The sequence below is a fragment of the Acinonyx jubatus genome, chromosome B1, assembly GCF_027475565.1.
Source record: "Acinonyx jubatus isolate Ajub_Pintada_27869175 chromosome B1, VMU_Ajub_asm_v1.0, whole genome shotgun sequence".
NCBI classification, from domain to species: Eukaryota; Metazoa; Chordata; class Mammalia; order Carnivora; family Felidae; genus Acinonyx; species Acinonyx jubatus.
Window position 1 is genome coordinate 200,316,933 of NC_069382.1, and position 15,481 is coordinate 200,332,413.

General features: G+C 42.8%; 1 long non-coding RNA gene across 1 annotated transcript in view; it reads left to right on the top strand.

Moving 5' to 3' along the window:
• Window positions 1–15,481, top strand: part of LOC113601478 (uncharacterized) — a 113,782-nt gene that overhangs the window by 17,944 nt on the left and 80,357 nt on the right. Inside the window, exon 4 of the long non-coding RNA XR_003422802.2 lies at window positions 12,422–12,505. This is a non-coding gene — a long non-coding RNA (uncharacterized LOC113601478). The remainder of the gene's footprint in view (window positions 1–12,421; window positions 12,506–15,481) is intronic.

The window sequence follows — 15,481 nt, forward strand, 5'->3', positions numbered from 1 at the left end:
TAGGGGCGCCTGGGTGGCTCAGTCAGTTGAGCGTCCGACTTCAACTCAGGTCACGATCTCGCGGTCCATGAGTTCGAGCCCCACGTTGGGCTCTGGGCTGATAGTTCAGAGCCTGGAGCCAGCTTCGGATTCTGTGTCTCCCTCTCTCTCTGCCCCTCCCCCGTCCATGCTCTGTCTCTCTCTGTCTCAAAAATAAACGTTAAAAAAAAAATTAAAAAAGCAAGAACAAAGCTTTCTGTCAAAAATAAAAAATAGAGATGCATACAGATGCATTAAAATATTTTACTGAAGTTATTTTATAGGAAACTCTGGTATAACCATTACCTAGGTCGAAGTGTAGAGTTCCCAGAAGCCCTGTGTGCCCTCTCCCTGTCAGAGCCCCTTCCTGCTGCTCCATCCTGACTTTGGGAGTCATTACGTTGTTGCTTTTCTTAGCACTTTTCCACTTCAATGCCTAAACTACGGTTGAGCTTTTCTTTGGAACTGCACGTTCATGGTGGTGGCTGACGTCTGTCCCTCGGCCTCCGTGTCCCAGCTTCACTGATGTCCTCTGTCACTTGGTGCCTGCTTGGTCTTCCGTCATGCCTTCCGTCCCACTGTTGATAGGCATCTGGGTTGTTGCCAGCTTGCAGCCTTTACAAGCCACACTGCACCCTTAAACGTGTCTCCCTGGGGCACGAGGCAGGTGGGCTGCTGGGGCCCCAGGATGGGCCCGCTCAGCTTTATTAAGTAACACTGAATTGCTTTCTGAAGTGGCACCTGCCAGAAGTGCACGCGGTCCTGCCATTACCCACCCTTATCTGCATGGGGGACGACAGGCGTTCAGTAGGAGTCACTCTGATGGGGATATCATGATATCTCATTATGATTTTGGTTTCTATTTTCCTGATCACTCATGAGATTGAATAGCTTTTCATGTCATCATTGGCCATTAGGAGTTTCTCTTTGGTAAAAGATCTGTTCAAGTTTTTTACCCATTTTTATATGGCAGGTTTGATGTTTTTCTTGCTAATTTATAGAACATCTTGATATAATCTGGTTACAAGCCCGTTACATATACCTTCTGTCATTCTGTCGTACCTTTTTACCCTCCTAATGGTATCTTTTGATGAACAGAAGTTCTTAATTATCTTTATTTTTATTTATTTATTTTTTAAAAGATTATTTTGGGGCACCTGGGTGGCAGTCGGTTAAGCGTCCTACTTCGGCTCAGGTCATGATCTCACAGTTTGTGGGTTCGAGCCCCACATCGGGCTCTGTTCTGACGGCTCAGAGCCTGGAGCCTGTTTCAGATTCTGTGTCTCCCTCTCTCTCTCTGTCCCTCCCCTGTTCATGCTCTGTCTCTGTCTCAAAAATAAAAAAATAAACAGTAAAAAAAAAAAAAAGGATTATTTATTTTGAGAAAAAGAGCGCATGAGCAGAGGAGGGGCAGAGAGAGAGGAGAAAGAGAATTCCAAGCAGGCTCCACACTTGGAACACAGAGCTGATGTGAGGCTCTATCTCACAAACCACGAGATCATGACCTGAGCCTAAGTTGGATGCTTAACGCACTGAGCCACCCGGGCACCCCAGAAGTTCTTAATTTTTAAAGTAATTTACCAATCTTTGTCTGTATGGTTAGTGCCTTTTGTATGCTGTTCAGGAAAGCATTCCCTATGTCAGGCTCATGAAGTATTCTCGTGTATTGTATTTAAAAGCTGTCTTCATTAGGGGCGCCTGGGTGGCTCAGTCGGTTGGGTGTCTGACTTTGGCTCAGGTCATGATCTCACAGTTCGTGAGTTCGAGTCCCGTGTCCGTGTCTGTGCTGACAGCTCAGAGCCTGGAGCCTGCTTCGGATTCTCTGTCCCCCTCGCTCCGTGCCCCTCCCCCACTCACACTTTGTCTGTCTCAAAAATAAATAAACATTAATAAAAATAAATAAATAAAAATAAAAATAAAAGCTGCCTTCATTAGCCTTTGCATTTAGGTTTATAATCCACCTGGAACTGGTTTTTTTCTTTTCATGTACTTTTTAATTGAGAAAGAAATTACATACAGTGAATGGTCTAACTGTTTTTAATTATTGTGATAAAATGCATTTAACATAAAACTTACCATCTTAACCATTTCTAGTTAGAGAGTATAGGGGTAGTAAATACATCCACATGATTGTACAACCATCATCACCATCTATTCCGTACCTGTAAGACTGAAATTGTATCCCTGAAGCAGTAACTTCCCATTCTGCCCTCCCCCAGCTCTTGGCAGGCACGGTAATACTTCCTGTCTATGATTTGACTACTGCAAGTACTTCATGTAAGTGGAATCATACAGAACCTGTCGTTTTGTCACTGCCTTATTCCACTTGGCATGATGTCCTCAACATTCATCCCTGTTGTAGCAGGTGTGAGAATTTTCTTCCTTTTCGAGGCTGAATACTACTCCATTATATGTATATACCACATTTTGTTTACCATTCTTCTGTCAATGGATGTAAGCAGCTTGGGTCACTTCTATTTTTTGGCCATTGTGAATAATGCTGCTATAAAAATGGGTGTAAAAATAAATATCTCTTTGAGACCCTGCTTTTAATTCTTTTGAGTACATACCTCAAAGTGAATTGCTAGATCTTATGGTAATTTTTAATGTTTTGAGGAACCACTATACTTTTTCCACAGTGGCTGTACCATTCTCCGCTCCCACTAATAGCTCACAAGTGCACTTTCTCCACATCCTCACCAACACCTCTTGTTTTCTGTTTTGTTTTGTTTTTAAAATAGCCATTCAATGTGTGTGAGGTGGTATCTCATTGTACTTTTGATTTGCATTCCCCTATTGATTAGTAATACTGATTTATCTTTTCATGTGCTTATTGGCCATCTGTGTATCTTTTTTGGAAAAATGTCTATTCAAGTCCTTTGCCCAGTTTTGAATCGGGTTGTTTGTTTTTTCTCTTGCTGAGTGTTAGGAGTTTTCTTGTTGAGTTTTAGGAATTTTCTTGTTGAGTTTTAGGAGTTCTCTATATATTCTGGATAGTAATCGTTTATCATATAAGTGATTTTTAAATGTTTTTTCCCATTTTGTGGGATGCCTTTTTACTCTGTTGATAGTGTATTTTGATGCACAGTTTTAAAAATTTTCATAAAGTCCAATTTAAACATTTTTTTCTTAAAAAATATTTTTTTTTCTTTTGTTACCTATGCCATTGTCATATCCAAGAAATCACTGCCAAATCTAGTGTTGTGAAGCTTTTGTACTGTGTTTCCTCCTAAGTGTTTTGTTTCAGGTCTTAGGTTTAGGTCCTTGGTGCATTTTGAGTAAATGTTTGTATATGGTGTGAGGTAGGGGTCCAGTTCTGCATGTGAATGTCCAGTTTTCCCAGCACCATTTGTTGAATGGATTGTACTTTCTCCATTGAATGTTCTTGGCATGCTTGTTAATTCCTAAGTATTTTACTCTTTTTGATGTTACTGTGAATGGAATTGTTTTTGTATAATTACTTTTTCAGGTAGTTCATATGTAGAAATGCAACAAGTGATTTTTGTGTGTTGATGTTGCATCCTGCTACTTTGCTGAATTCCAAATTTCTAATGGTTTTTTTGGCTTTTTGTTTTGTTTTTGTTTGGTTGTTTTTGTTTTTGTTTGTTTTGTTTTATTTTGTTTTTTGGTGTGGACTCTTTAGAGTTTTGTACACATAAAATAATATCATCTACAAACACAGATAATTTTATTTCTTCCATCTCAATTTGGATGCCTTTTATTTATTTTCCCTGCCTAATTGCTCTAATCAGAATTTCCACTACCATGTTGAATAGAAGTGACAAAACCAAACAACCTTGCCTTGTTCCTCATCTTGGAGGATATGCTTTCAGTCTTTTACCGTTGAGTATGATGGTTCCTGTGGGTTTTTCGTATATGGTTTTTAGAATGTGGAGTTAGTTCCCTTCTGTTCTAGTTTGTTGAGTGTTTTTGTAAAGACCGGGTGTTAAATATTATCAAATGATTTTTGTACATCGATTCAGATGATCTTGTGTTTTTTCTCCTCCCCATTCTGTTGATGTGGCATGTTACATTGGTGTATTACATTTATGTTGTTACATTCATGCATGTATTGACTCATACCTGCATTCTAGGAACAAATCCCACTTTTTCCTGGTGTATAATCCTTTTAATATATTGCTGAATATATTGCTAGTGTTTTGTTGAGGATTTTTGCATCAATATTCATAAGGGATGTTGGTCTATAGTTTTCTTGTGTCTCTGTCTGGCTTTGGTATCAGGGTGATGCTGGCCTCATAGAATGAGTGAGGAAGTAGTCTTCCCTCCTCTCCATTATTTTGGAAAAGTTTGGGAAGGATTGGTATTGGTTCTTCTTTAAATGTTTGGTAGACTTCACCTGTGTAGCTAATGATGTGGTGCTTTTCTTTTTTGGGAGATTGATTATTGGTTCAACTTCCTTAATAGTTGTAGGACAATTCAGTTTTTCTATTTCTTGGTGATTTAGTCTTGGTAGGTTTTGTGACTTTAGCAATTTATTCATTTCATCTAGGTTATCCAATTTGTTGGTGTACAATCATTCATAGTACTTTTTGTTTTTGTAGAATTGATAGTAATGTCCCCACTTTCATTTCTGATTTTAGTAATTTGAGTTTTCTTGTTTTCTTAGTCCATCTAGCGAAGATTTGTTAAATTTTTTTTTGATGAACTTTTGGTTTCATTGGCTTTCTCTGTTGTTTCCCTATTATTCATTTATCTCTACGCTGATATATATGTATTATCTCCTTCCTTTGCTAGCTTTGGGTTTAGTCTGTTCTTTTTCTAGTTTGTTAAGTTGTAAAGTTAGGTTATTGATTTTATATATTTCTTGTTTCTTAATATTTATAGCTATACATTTCCCCTTATCACTGCTTTTGCTGCATTCTGTAAGTTTTGGTACATTGTGTTTTCATTTTCATCCATTTCTAAGTAATTTCTAAATTCCTTTTTGATTTATTCTTTGATCCTTTGGTTGTTTAAAAATGATTTGTTTAGGAGTACCTGGGTAGCTCAGTTAGCTGAGCATCTGACTCTTGATTTTGGCTCAGGTCATGATCCCAGGGTCATAGGATTGAGCCCTGCATTGGGCTCTGCGCTGAATGTGGAGCCTGCTTAAAGATTCTCTCTTTCTCTCTCTCTCTCCCTCTCCTTCTGCCCTTCTCCGCCACTTGCACTCTGTTTAAAACAAACAAACAAACAAAAGATTTGTTTATAGTTCCACAATTTTGTGAGTCTTCCAGTTTTCTTTTTGTTACTGATTTCTAACTTCATCCAGTTGTGGTCAGAGAAGATGCTTTGTATGATATCTATTTTTTTTTAATCTCTTTTGCCTTAATTTGTGGCCTGACATATTGTCCTAAATAGTGTCCTGTGTGTGTGTGAGGAGAAGGTGTGTGTGACTGTTGCTGGGCGGGTGCCCTGTATGTCTGTTGCATCGAGCTGGTTTATTGTATTAAGTCCTGTTTCCTTATCCTCTATGGTTGTTCTACTCATTATTATGAATGGAGTAATCAAGTATACCAACTATTGTTGTAGAATTGTCTACTTCTGCCTTCAATTCTGTCAGTTTTTTCTTCATATATTTTGATGGTCTGTCATGGGGCATGTAAATATTTATAATTGTTATATCATCTTGGTGTATCAGATATATGTCATCCTTTGTCTCTTGTAACCATTTTTTATTTAAAGTCTATTTTTTCTGATATTAATATTACCACCCAGCTCTACTTTGGTCACTATTTGGTCACTATTTGCATGCATCTTTCTATCCTTGTACTTTCAACCTGTCTGTATCTTTGATTTTAAAGTTTGTCTCTTGTGGACAGTGTGTAGTTGGTTCATACATTTTTATCTATTCTGCCAGTCTCTGTCTTTTGGAGAGTTTAATCCATTTACATTTAAGTAAATACTGATAAGAAGGGACTTACTTCTGTCATTGTGCTGTTTTCCGTGTGTGTTACAGATTTTTTTGTCTCTCCTGCATTACTGTGTTCTTTGTGTTTGGTTGATTTTTTTGTAGTGAACATTTTAAATTCCTTTCTCATTTTCTTTTGTGTATATTCTATAGCTATTTTCTTTGTGGTTTCCATGGGGATGACATTTAACATCCTAACATTATAACAGTATAATTTGAGTTTATAACAGCTTAACTTGAATAACATGCAAAAACTCTGCTCCTTTACAGCTCTGTCCCCACCCCTTTCAGTTGTTGATGCCACATAATTACATCTTGATACATTGTGTGCCCCAAACATAAGCCAATAGTTTTTTTAAAGTGCATTAGTCTCTTAAATTATATGGAAAACAAGATCTGGAGTTATAAACTGAAGTTACAGTAATACTAGCTTTTATACTTATAACTGTTTATTTTTTAAGTATGGAGAAAACGAAAAGCACAGCGACAAATATGAAAAGCACAGTGACAAATTGTTATATAGTACTAGCTTATATAATTGCCCACATGTTTACCTTTCTCGAGATCTTTATTTTTCCATGTGGCTTTGAGACACTGTCTAGTGTCCTTTTGTCTCACCTGGAGGATCCCTTTAGCATTTCTTCCTGGGCAGGTGAGGTGATCACATCTCCTTCGGCCTTTCTTTATCTGGGGAGGTCTTCATCTCTCCCTCATGCTTCAAGGACAGTTTTTCCAGATGCAGGATTCTTGGTTGACAGGTGTTTCTTTTAGCACTTTGAAAATATTGGCCCACTGTCCTCTGGCCTCCAGTTTCTGATGAGAAATCTTCTCATTAATCTTATTGAGGATACTTGTTTGTGATACTTCTCTCTCTTGCTAATTTCAAGATTCTTTATTTTTGTTTTTTGAAACTTTGATTATAATGTGCCTTGGTATTGATCTCTTTGAGTTCCTCTTACATGAGGTTTGTGGAACTTCTTGGATGTTATATTCATGTATTTCATCAAGTTGGAGAAGTTTTAGCCATTGTTTTTTCAAATATTTTTGCTGCCCTTTTCCCTCTCTCCTCCTTCTGAGACACCCACAGTGTACATGTTGGTCTGCTTGATGGTGTCCCACAAGTCCCTTGGGCTCTGTTCACCTTTCTTCAATTTGTTTTCTGTCTTGTTCTTCAGTGTCGGTAAGTTCCATTGTCCTGTCTTCAAGTTCACTGATTATTTCTTCGGCCTGCTCAAATCTGACTTTCAAGCCCCATAAGGAATTTTCTATTTCAGTTAGTGTACTTTTCAGTAGTAGTTTTCAAATACCCCTGTCTTTAATACCTGGCTCCCAAAAGGAGGAAAAGTGAAAAATGAAGGGGGATATAGAAGGGTGCTGGCCCTTTAAATCCCCTGGAAGTCTGTTCATCTGGAGGGAGAGGGTCTTACAACAGTGCCAGGATGGGCAACAACAGTGGCTGGCTGCCTGCCTCTATGTCTGCACCTCTGTTATCAGAAGCAGCAATCAGTAATCAGAGTACAGATTCCTGATATTTGGAGGACAGGGTCCTTTTGCCCACCCTGGCTGCTGCACACTGCTCCAGAACCAGAGGATTGCCTGCCATGTGGCTGGGGTGGGAGATGGGGGATGGGTAGCTGCTACTGTGCTAAGAGCCGACATTGACCAAAAGTAGCCACAGTTTACCATCCAAACCTCCCCCTGGAAGTTGCGAGCTGCCAGCAGACTCCTGAGTCCAAAATGGTTGTTGCGTCAGACAGCTTCTGCCCCTGCAACTTCTGTCCAAGGGGGAGACAGGTTCTCACTTACAGGTGCTTCCTACTCCACCATCTTCCCAGAATCTCCTTGATGTAAATCATAAGTGCACAGCCTGACGCATTTTTCTGTATGTACACACCCATGTGACTCCAGCCAGAACAAGATATAGAATATTTCCGGCACCAAGAAGGCTCCTTTCTGTCCCCTCCTAGTCTGTACCCCTAGAGACAGCCATTAATCTGACTCTGCATTCAGTGATTTTGAGCTTCATGTAGATGGAACCACACAGCATTGGCTTTTTGGTTCTGGCTTTTTTTGGGCTCACAATCCACCTACGGGACTTGCTTGTTTGGTTGAGTTTAGCAGACGTGGCTTCCAGGACAACTTGCTGTGATCACAGCGGCTGTGATTATTCATGTGCGTAAACTGTGGTGGATGTCAGTGCTCCTGCCTCTTGGTTTTATGTCTAAAAGTGAAACTGCTGGGTCACAGGGTGTACATGAGGGTAGTAGGTGCCCCCACGTAGCTCCTGGACTTGGTTGTGACCTTGTCTGGTCCCATGTGCTACATGGTGCTCACTAGTGTGGTGCTGCCAGTCTTTCTCACATCAGCCATTCTGGTGGCTCTGAGGTTGTGTATCACTGTGGATTTAGTTTGCATTTCCCTGATGATTAATCATATTGAGGACCTTATCATGTGCTCAATGGCATTTTGGATATACTCTAGTGATCCAATTTTGCCAAGAATTCACCCGTTGTAAAATTTATGCTAGGGGCACCTGGGTGGCTCAGTTGGTTAAGCATCTGACTCTTTGTGTCAGCTCAGGTCATGATTTCACAGTCATGGGATTGAGTCCTACAATGGGCTCCTCACTGAGTGTGGATCCTGCTTGGGATTCTCTTCCCCACCCCCACCCCTCCCCCACTTGTTCGTGTTCTCTCTCTCTCTCTCTCTCTCTCTCTCTCATTTCTCAAAATAAAATGAATAAATTTTTAAAAATTTATGCTACTCGACCTTTTCATGTTGATTTGTAGGAATTCTTTATATATTTTGCATGTGAGTCCTTTGTAATAAATTCTGTATGCAAGTCCTTTGTAATATATATTGAAAATTCTTTCTTCCCATCCAGGGTTTGGCAAACAATACTCTGTGGGCCAAATCCATCCTATGGCCTATTTTCATATGGCCTACAAGTTAAGAGTGGTTGTTCCAGGTTTTAAAAGACAAACACCTAGGGGCGTCTGGGTGGCTTAGTTGGTTAAGCGTCAGACTCTTGATTTCGGCTCAGGTCGTGATCCCAGGGTTGTGAGACTGAGCCCTGCGCTGCACTGACAATGTGGAACCTGCTTGAGATTCTCTCTCTCCCTCTCTCTCTCTGCCCTTCCCCTGCTTGCACAGGTGCAGTCTCTCTCTTTGAAAAAAAGACACCTAAACAAAAATGAAGGAGGATACGTGACAGAGGCCATATGTGGCCCAAAGAATCTAAAATACTTCCCAGCCCAGTCTGTGTCCATGGCTTGTCTTTTCACTCTTTTTTGGTTTTTTTTTTTGTTTTTTGTTTTGTTTTCACTCTTGCTAGTGGCATCTTTTGGTAAACAGAACCTCTTTATTTTAGTGAAGTCCAGTGAACCTTTTTTTTTTAAATGTTTAAGAATTTTTATGTGCTAGTATCTTTTGTCTCCCTTCTCGTAAAGAAAGATATTCTTCTGTGTTTTCTGATATAAGCTGTATTATTATTTTTTAATGTTTATTTATTTTTGAGAGAGAGAACATGTGCACAAGTGGAGGAGGGGCAGCAAGAGGGCAGGGCAGAGGATCGCAAGCAGGCTCCATGCTGACAATCAAGAGCCAAGAACATGAAGCAGGGCTCAAACTCATGAACTGCGAGATGATGACCAGAGCCAAAGTCGGATGCTTAACTGACTGAGCCACCCAGGCACCCTGTAAGCTGTATTATTTTAAGCTACCATTCATTTCATGTTAATTTTTCTATCTGATATTAAGCACGGTTAAGATTTATTCCCAAGTTAGGGGCGCCTGGGTGGCTCAGTCGGTTGAGTGTCTGACCTCGGCTCAGGTCATGATCTCGTGGCTTGTGACTTTGAGCCCCGCATCGGGCTCTGTGCTGACAGAACCCGGAGCCTGCTTTGGATTCTGTGTCTCCCTCTCTCTCTGCCCCTCCCCCACTCACGCTCTCTCTCTGTCTCTCTCAAAAATAAACATAAAAAATTAAAAAAAAAAGATTTCTTCCCAAGTTGATTTCCATTTACTTCAGCATAACTTATTAAAAGTGCCATTGTTTCCTTACTGAATTACAGTAATGTCTGTGTCATAAATCAGATCACTGTTGTCAAAAGTTCAGAAAAAAACAAAAGTAAAACCAATGGAATGCTGAAGTAGTAATTAATAAAACTGTATTTTGCACACACCAAAGAGACAGTTTACAAACCAGGATCACTCAAACTGAGAAGTGGAATGAGGCGTAGATGCAAATTGTCATAAAACAGATTATATGGCGTGGAGGCCGTGACTGCTTATTCTTCACACTCATTGATTACAGTGTTAGAATTTCTTAAGTGAAAGGGAATTCATTAGTAGTTATTTCATATCAATTTGGGGGCACAATTTGAGATTCGCTTATGATTTTCAGAGGCACAAGCAAGAAGCATCGCAGATCAAGTTGGCCTTACTTATCTTGCAAAATCAATTAAATTAAGCTTTGCTTGTATGACTAAACTGGTTTTGTCTGCTCGGGGAATTTTCAGGTCTGGTCTCCACTTGTATTTGATTTTAGCACTGTGTAACGTGGATCTTTTTCTGGACTCTGTTCTGTTCCACAGGTTTATTTGTCTATCCTTGTGCGAATACTCCCCTGCCTTAGTTACTTTAGCTTTGATATCCTATTGTATGTCTTTTGTACTTACAGTCTGTCTTGCCATATAAAATTCTATCATCTGCCTTTTTAAACACCCTGCTGGGATTTTGATTGTATTCTCATGTGTATGACAAAGGACTCATACGCAGACTCTAATAGAGAACTCCTATCAATGAGAAAAAGCCAGGTGACATCATTTTTAAATGGGCTAAAATTTGAAATAATGAAAGATGTGTGCACCCCTACCCCCAAGGCCACGCAGCCAGCACAGGTGTCTAGCTGAGCTCCGCCCACAGAAGTGGTGGACAGAGCACGTTTGCTTTGGGGTGGTTTGCTCTGTGGCAGCAGGTGACTGATCCAAGCTGGCCCAGCTTCCTCTCACGAACCGGGCGCTTTCAGCTGCTGTTTTGCCTGCCCAGAGCCCAGCTGGGCTCTGGGCTCGGTTCTGCGTGCCGCTTTGTAGTTTATCTATTTCTGCTCCGAAGAAATGTTTACGTTTGGTTTTGTTTCTTTTAAGAGGCTGTCTGTCTGTTTTTCTCCGTTCATGTCTATTCGTTACTTCTTGTGCCTAACTGAACACGAGGAGTGCACCGACGTGCCAGTTATCTGTGCTGGTTTAACTGGAAGCTCCTGGTGGCTCTTAATTCTTGAGATCAAACGATTTGTTACTGGAGTTTTTCTTTCCTAAGGTGTGACTTATTCCTAAAGGGGTCAATTATCTGTCTTTTAATGCTCTGCTCCTGGTTTTTCTTTTTATCATTTGTTTCTTTGACCGCTGAGTTTGGGCATACTTTAACTGAGGCAAGTGCCTATGGCTTCTTTTTGCTTAGATACTGTTGTTTTGTATATGCATGTCCTACTCCTAACTTCTCTGGACCCTGTTTGTGAGCTTCTTTCAGAATTCCAGTCTACAGCCCACCCTTGTCGATAAAGAATAGAATGCAGAAAACATTTCACCGGGACTGGTTGGTTTAGCCTCCACTCTTTGCTTTCTTTTCTCTCTCGTTTTTTTAAGGATTGCCAATTTTATTTATTTATTTATTTTTGAGAGAGAGAGCACAGTGAGGGTGAGGGGCAGAGGGAGAGGGAGGGAATCTTAATCAGGCTCCACGTTCGGCACTGAGCATGATGCAGGGCCCGATCCCATGACCCCGGGATCTTGAGCTGACCTGAAGCCAGGAGTCAGATGCTTAACCCACTGAGCTACCCAGGCGCCCTCTGTTTTTTTAATAATTAAAAATGTTGAAGTCCTGGCTGCCTTCTACTTTTCTTCTGACTGAAATGGCGAGGGGGCAAGCCATTTATAATCTCAGCACTCAGCACTGCATCACCGTGTCGTAGGACATGGTTAGACTTTTCTTCGCTTGGACGGCCCATGCCTCCTGCCCCTCAAGCCGGGCTGTGTCCCGCATGGCTGGGTGTGGTTGTTCTGAGGAGCTGAGTGGTGTCCTTGTGGCTGCCCTGCCAGGTGAGAGGGCCCTATCATGTCCTCACTCTGGTCACCAGGCAGTTTGGTCCTGCCTCTTCTGCCTTGGGATATTTTGGATGTTCCGAAGTGTACGGTACGATGCTAGATCCCTCTTCCGGTAGTAACACTCCTGGAGAACGCAGTCTTCCCCGCCCCTACTTTGGTGTCTTGTTTCCTATTGTGTTTCTTTCACTTTGCTTCCTGAGGTTTGGGAGAGAATGATTCTAAGAGCCTGAGTTTCCACCATGAGTCAAAATATGTACTTTTAATGTCCATTTTGGTAAGTTGTAGGTTAGTTTTTATTTTTATAAGAGCTTTTGTTGGGAATTGCTTGATGAACAAAATAAATCTTAAATTGTGAAAATATTAATGAGATTGTTTATCACATTCACAGTCTCGTCTCAAGGAATCGGAGCAGGAAGCTCATTTTGTGGCAGGAGAACAGTTTCTTAAAACGAGTAATAATCAGCTTCGAGAGGTAAAGCTAATTTTTTTAAATAAAATATACTTCTTAGGAGTTAAAGGGAGACAAGACTATATTATGTTGATTATCTGGACAGTAGGTGAGCTGTCCGTGTTTTGTCACGCTGAGATTCATTCCTTCAAACTCCTGTAAATTCAAGGAAAGCAGGAGGGCAGACTGGAGGCCTGTGGCATTCGCGCACGTGTGTCTTCCAGGCTGTGGCAGCCATGTTCTCTTTCTCCCAAATCCGAGACCCGCTCGCTCACCACGTGTCCCTGCTTTTGGTAAAGACCTGCTGAGTCCCAGGGACCCTCTTCCCAGAACAGGGCCACGGGGGCTCCCGTCCACCTCAGAGGCCGTGGTGAGGTTCCAAAATTGTCCCCTTTCTTTCGGAAACGATAGCGTGCTACACCGCGCGTGAATCACCCTCGGGCCTCCTGCGCCCCCTGCAGCGGGCCAAGCGGCAGTGACCCCCACGAGGTGCCCCCCCACAAGGCTGCCCTCCTCATATGAGCCGTGGAGAAACAGGCAGATGGTATGGTTTTCCAGAAGCTATGAAGTGGCTTCATTTTCTGCAAAGGACAATTTGGTGGAGTTTTGTTCTAAAAACAAATTGTTGACAATCCAGTCGCAGCCTCTTTGTTTCACGGCCCTGCCAGAAGCTAGAAATGGAAAGGTCATCATTCTTCTTCCCTAGATTTATTTTAGAAAGTTTGAGCCTCCATCCCCTGCCCACCCCCTCACCCCCAGGAGCCTGTTTCTCAAAGGACAGGGAAGAGTGACATTCTGCTTTATCAGAGCGCCGAGTGTAAGTGGATGCTCAGCGTCCAGTTAGTGCTGTCAGGTCCATAGGAGGTGGACTCGTGTTGCTGTGGTGAGGACAGCCGTGGGAGCTATTTATGCTTCCTGTGCGCCACCCCCTCCCCCATGCACGTTACCACCCCAGCACTGCACGTTCTGCACCTTTAGAGCATCCCCACCTGCGGCCCTCAGTAGCTCAGGCGGCAGTGCTCGAGGGAATCACGGCCACCTGCGGTGACCGGAATCTGCCCTCTTCCACCTTGGCGGACGCCTGCCCTCCCCGTGTCCTTGTGAGCCAGCGGTGGGTGGGGCGGGGCCAGTGCAGGCAGCCACCACACCGACCCGCACAGCTGGGGCAGATCACTTGACCACTCTGTGCCTCAGTTTCCTGATGTGTAAAAGGACAGTAATAGTCCTTTCCCTACAACGATCTTGTGGGCGTTCAAGGTAAAACAGTATTTAGGACCATGCCTGACACATGAGCTCTCAAAAGCTAACAAGTACTGCCTGTAATTCTTAGCTACTTCATCCAGAAACCTATGAGTCTTCTTTGACCTTCTTCCCCACAACAAGCCTTACAATCTCTACCCGCAAACATAGGTCTTGAGTCTGTCTGCTTCCCTCATCTTCACTGTCACCACCTGGTCCTCTCCCTCTGATGCTCTTGCACAGCCCCCAAGGGCTTCTGCTCTTAGTCTGCTGGTGAGTTAGCCCTCACGTCCAGGAAGAGCAATCTTTTGCAGCATTAGAAAAATCACGTGATTCCCCTGGCGTATATCCCAGGGGCTTCCCGTGACACTTAGATTAAAACTCAAGCCCTCTGGTGTGTCCCCAGGCCCACAGATCTGGCCCTGCCCCTTGTCTGGCCTCCTATGCCCCTACCCTGACCCCCCGCACCCCGTGAGCACCCTCGCTCTTCACAGGTTTCTGCCCAGGCTCTTTCTTGGTCTAGAGACTCTTCTGGATTTTGCACAGCGGCTTCTGATTGTTGGCCTAAGTGTTGCTTTCAGAGAGGCCTCCCCTGGCCACACAGACAGCAGTAAGGCCCCCGGCACAACAGTGTCTTCACCCAGATTCTTTTCTGCACCTCAAGTTGTCTTAGTTACTGGTTTGCTTATCATTCTAGGATGTAGGCTGCACAAGTGACAGCTCTGCATTGACTTGTTCACGTCCCCAGGGCCCAGTGGCCAGAAGCAGCACCTGGTGGGGCTGCACCAAATATCTGTCATTTGTTCACGGGGACCTGGCACAGCAAGGGTCGGACCCATCCTATGGGAGAGGCCCCAGCATGGACTTCACCCCCGCAGGGCAGAAGGGGGCACCGTGCCCTCAAGTTGTAGCAGTGGCGGAACCTGGAAAAGCCACACCCTTCCCCTTGTGTAGAGCCGAGGGTCCCAGGCGGATCTACTCTCTGTCCTGACACCAGCTGGCAGTGCTGCCCTTCCCTCTGTGGCTCCCGGGAGCTTCCAGACAACCAGCGACGCGACAACGAGAACGGAGACGGAACTCTCTTCTGGTGCGGATGGGCTTCCTGTTGACGGAATTAACACCACAACCCGTGACTTTTCACAAAGACATGATCCATGTAAATCATATTGTTAGCCTTACTCTCTTATTTAACTGAGCAAGTCTTACTATTCTGTGCATTAAAAAAAAACTAACCTGAACTAGAGAGCACATGTAGACAGTTCTGAATTCAAAATTAAGACAAATCTCTACTTTCCTTCACCCTGTTCCCCTCCTTGTGGAAAGAGATGTGGACTTCAGGTAAAAAGTATAGCCCAGAACAGTTCAAGTAAGGGCACAACTGTGATCTTAGATATGGTTTTATTAGACTTTATATTTTATTTCACAATTTTACTGTGAAAGAAGGTACAGAGGAGTTTCATATACCACCTGCCTCCCATGTGCACCACCTCCCCCACTGTCAGCGCCCCTGCCAGTGGGACCGTTTGTTATAATCAGCGAGCCTTCACTGACACATTATTGTCACCCAGAGTCCACAGTTGATCTCACCGGTCACCCTTGGTGGTGTACATTCCATGGGTTTGGACAAATGTATAATGACAGGTGTCCATTATTATGGTCTCATGCAGAATGGTTTCACTGCCCTAGAAAATCTTCTGTGCTCCTCCTGTACCTCCCTCCCTTTCCTCCTTTCATCCCAATATTTTCACGATCTTCATAGTT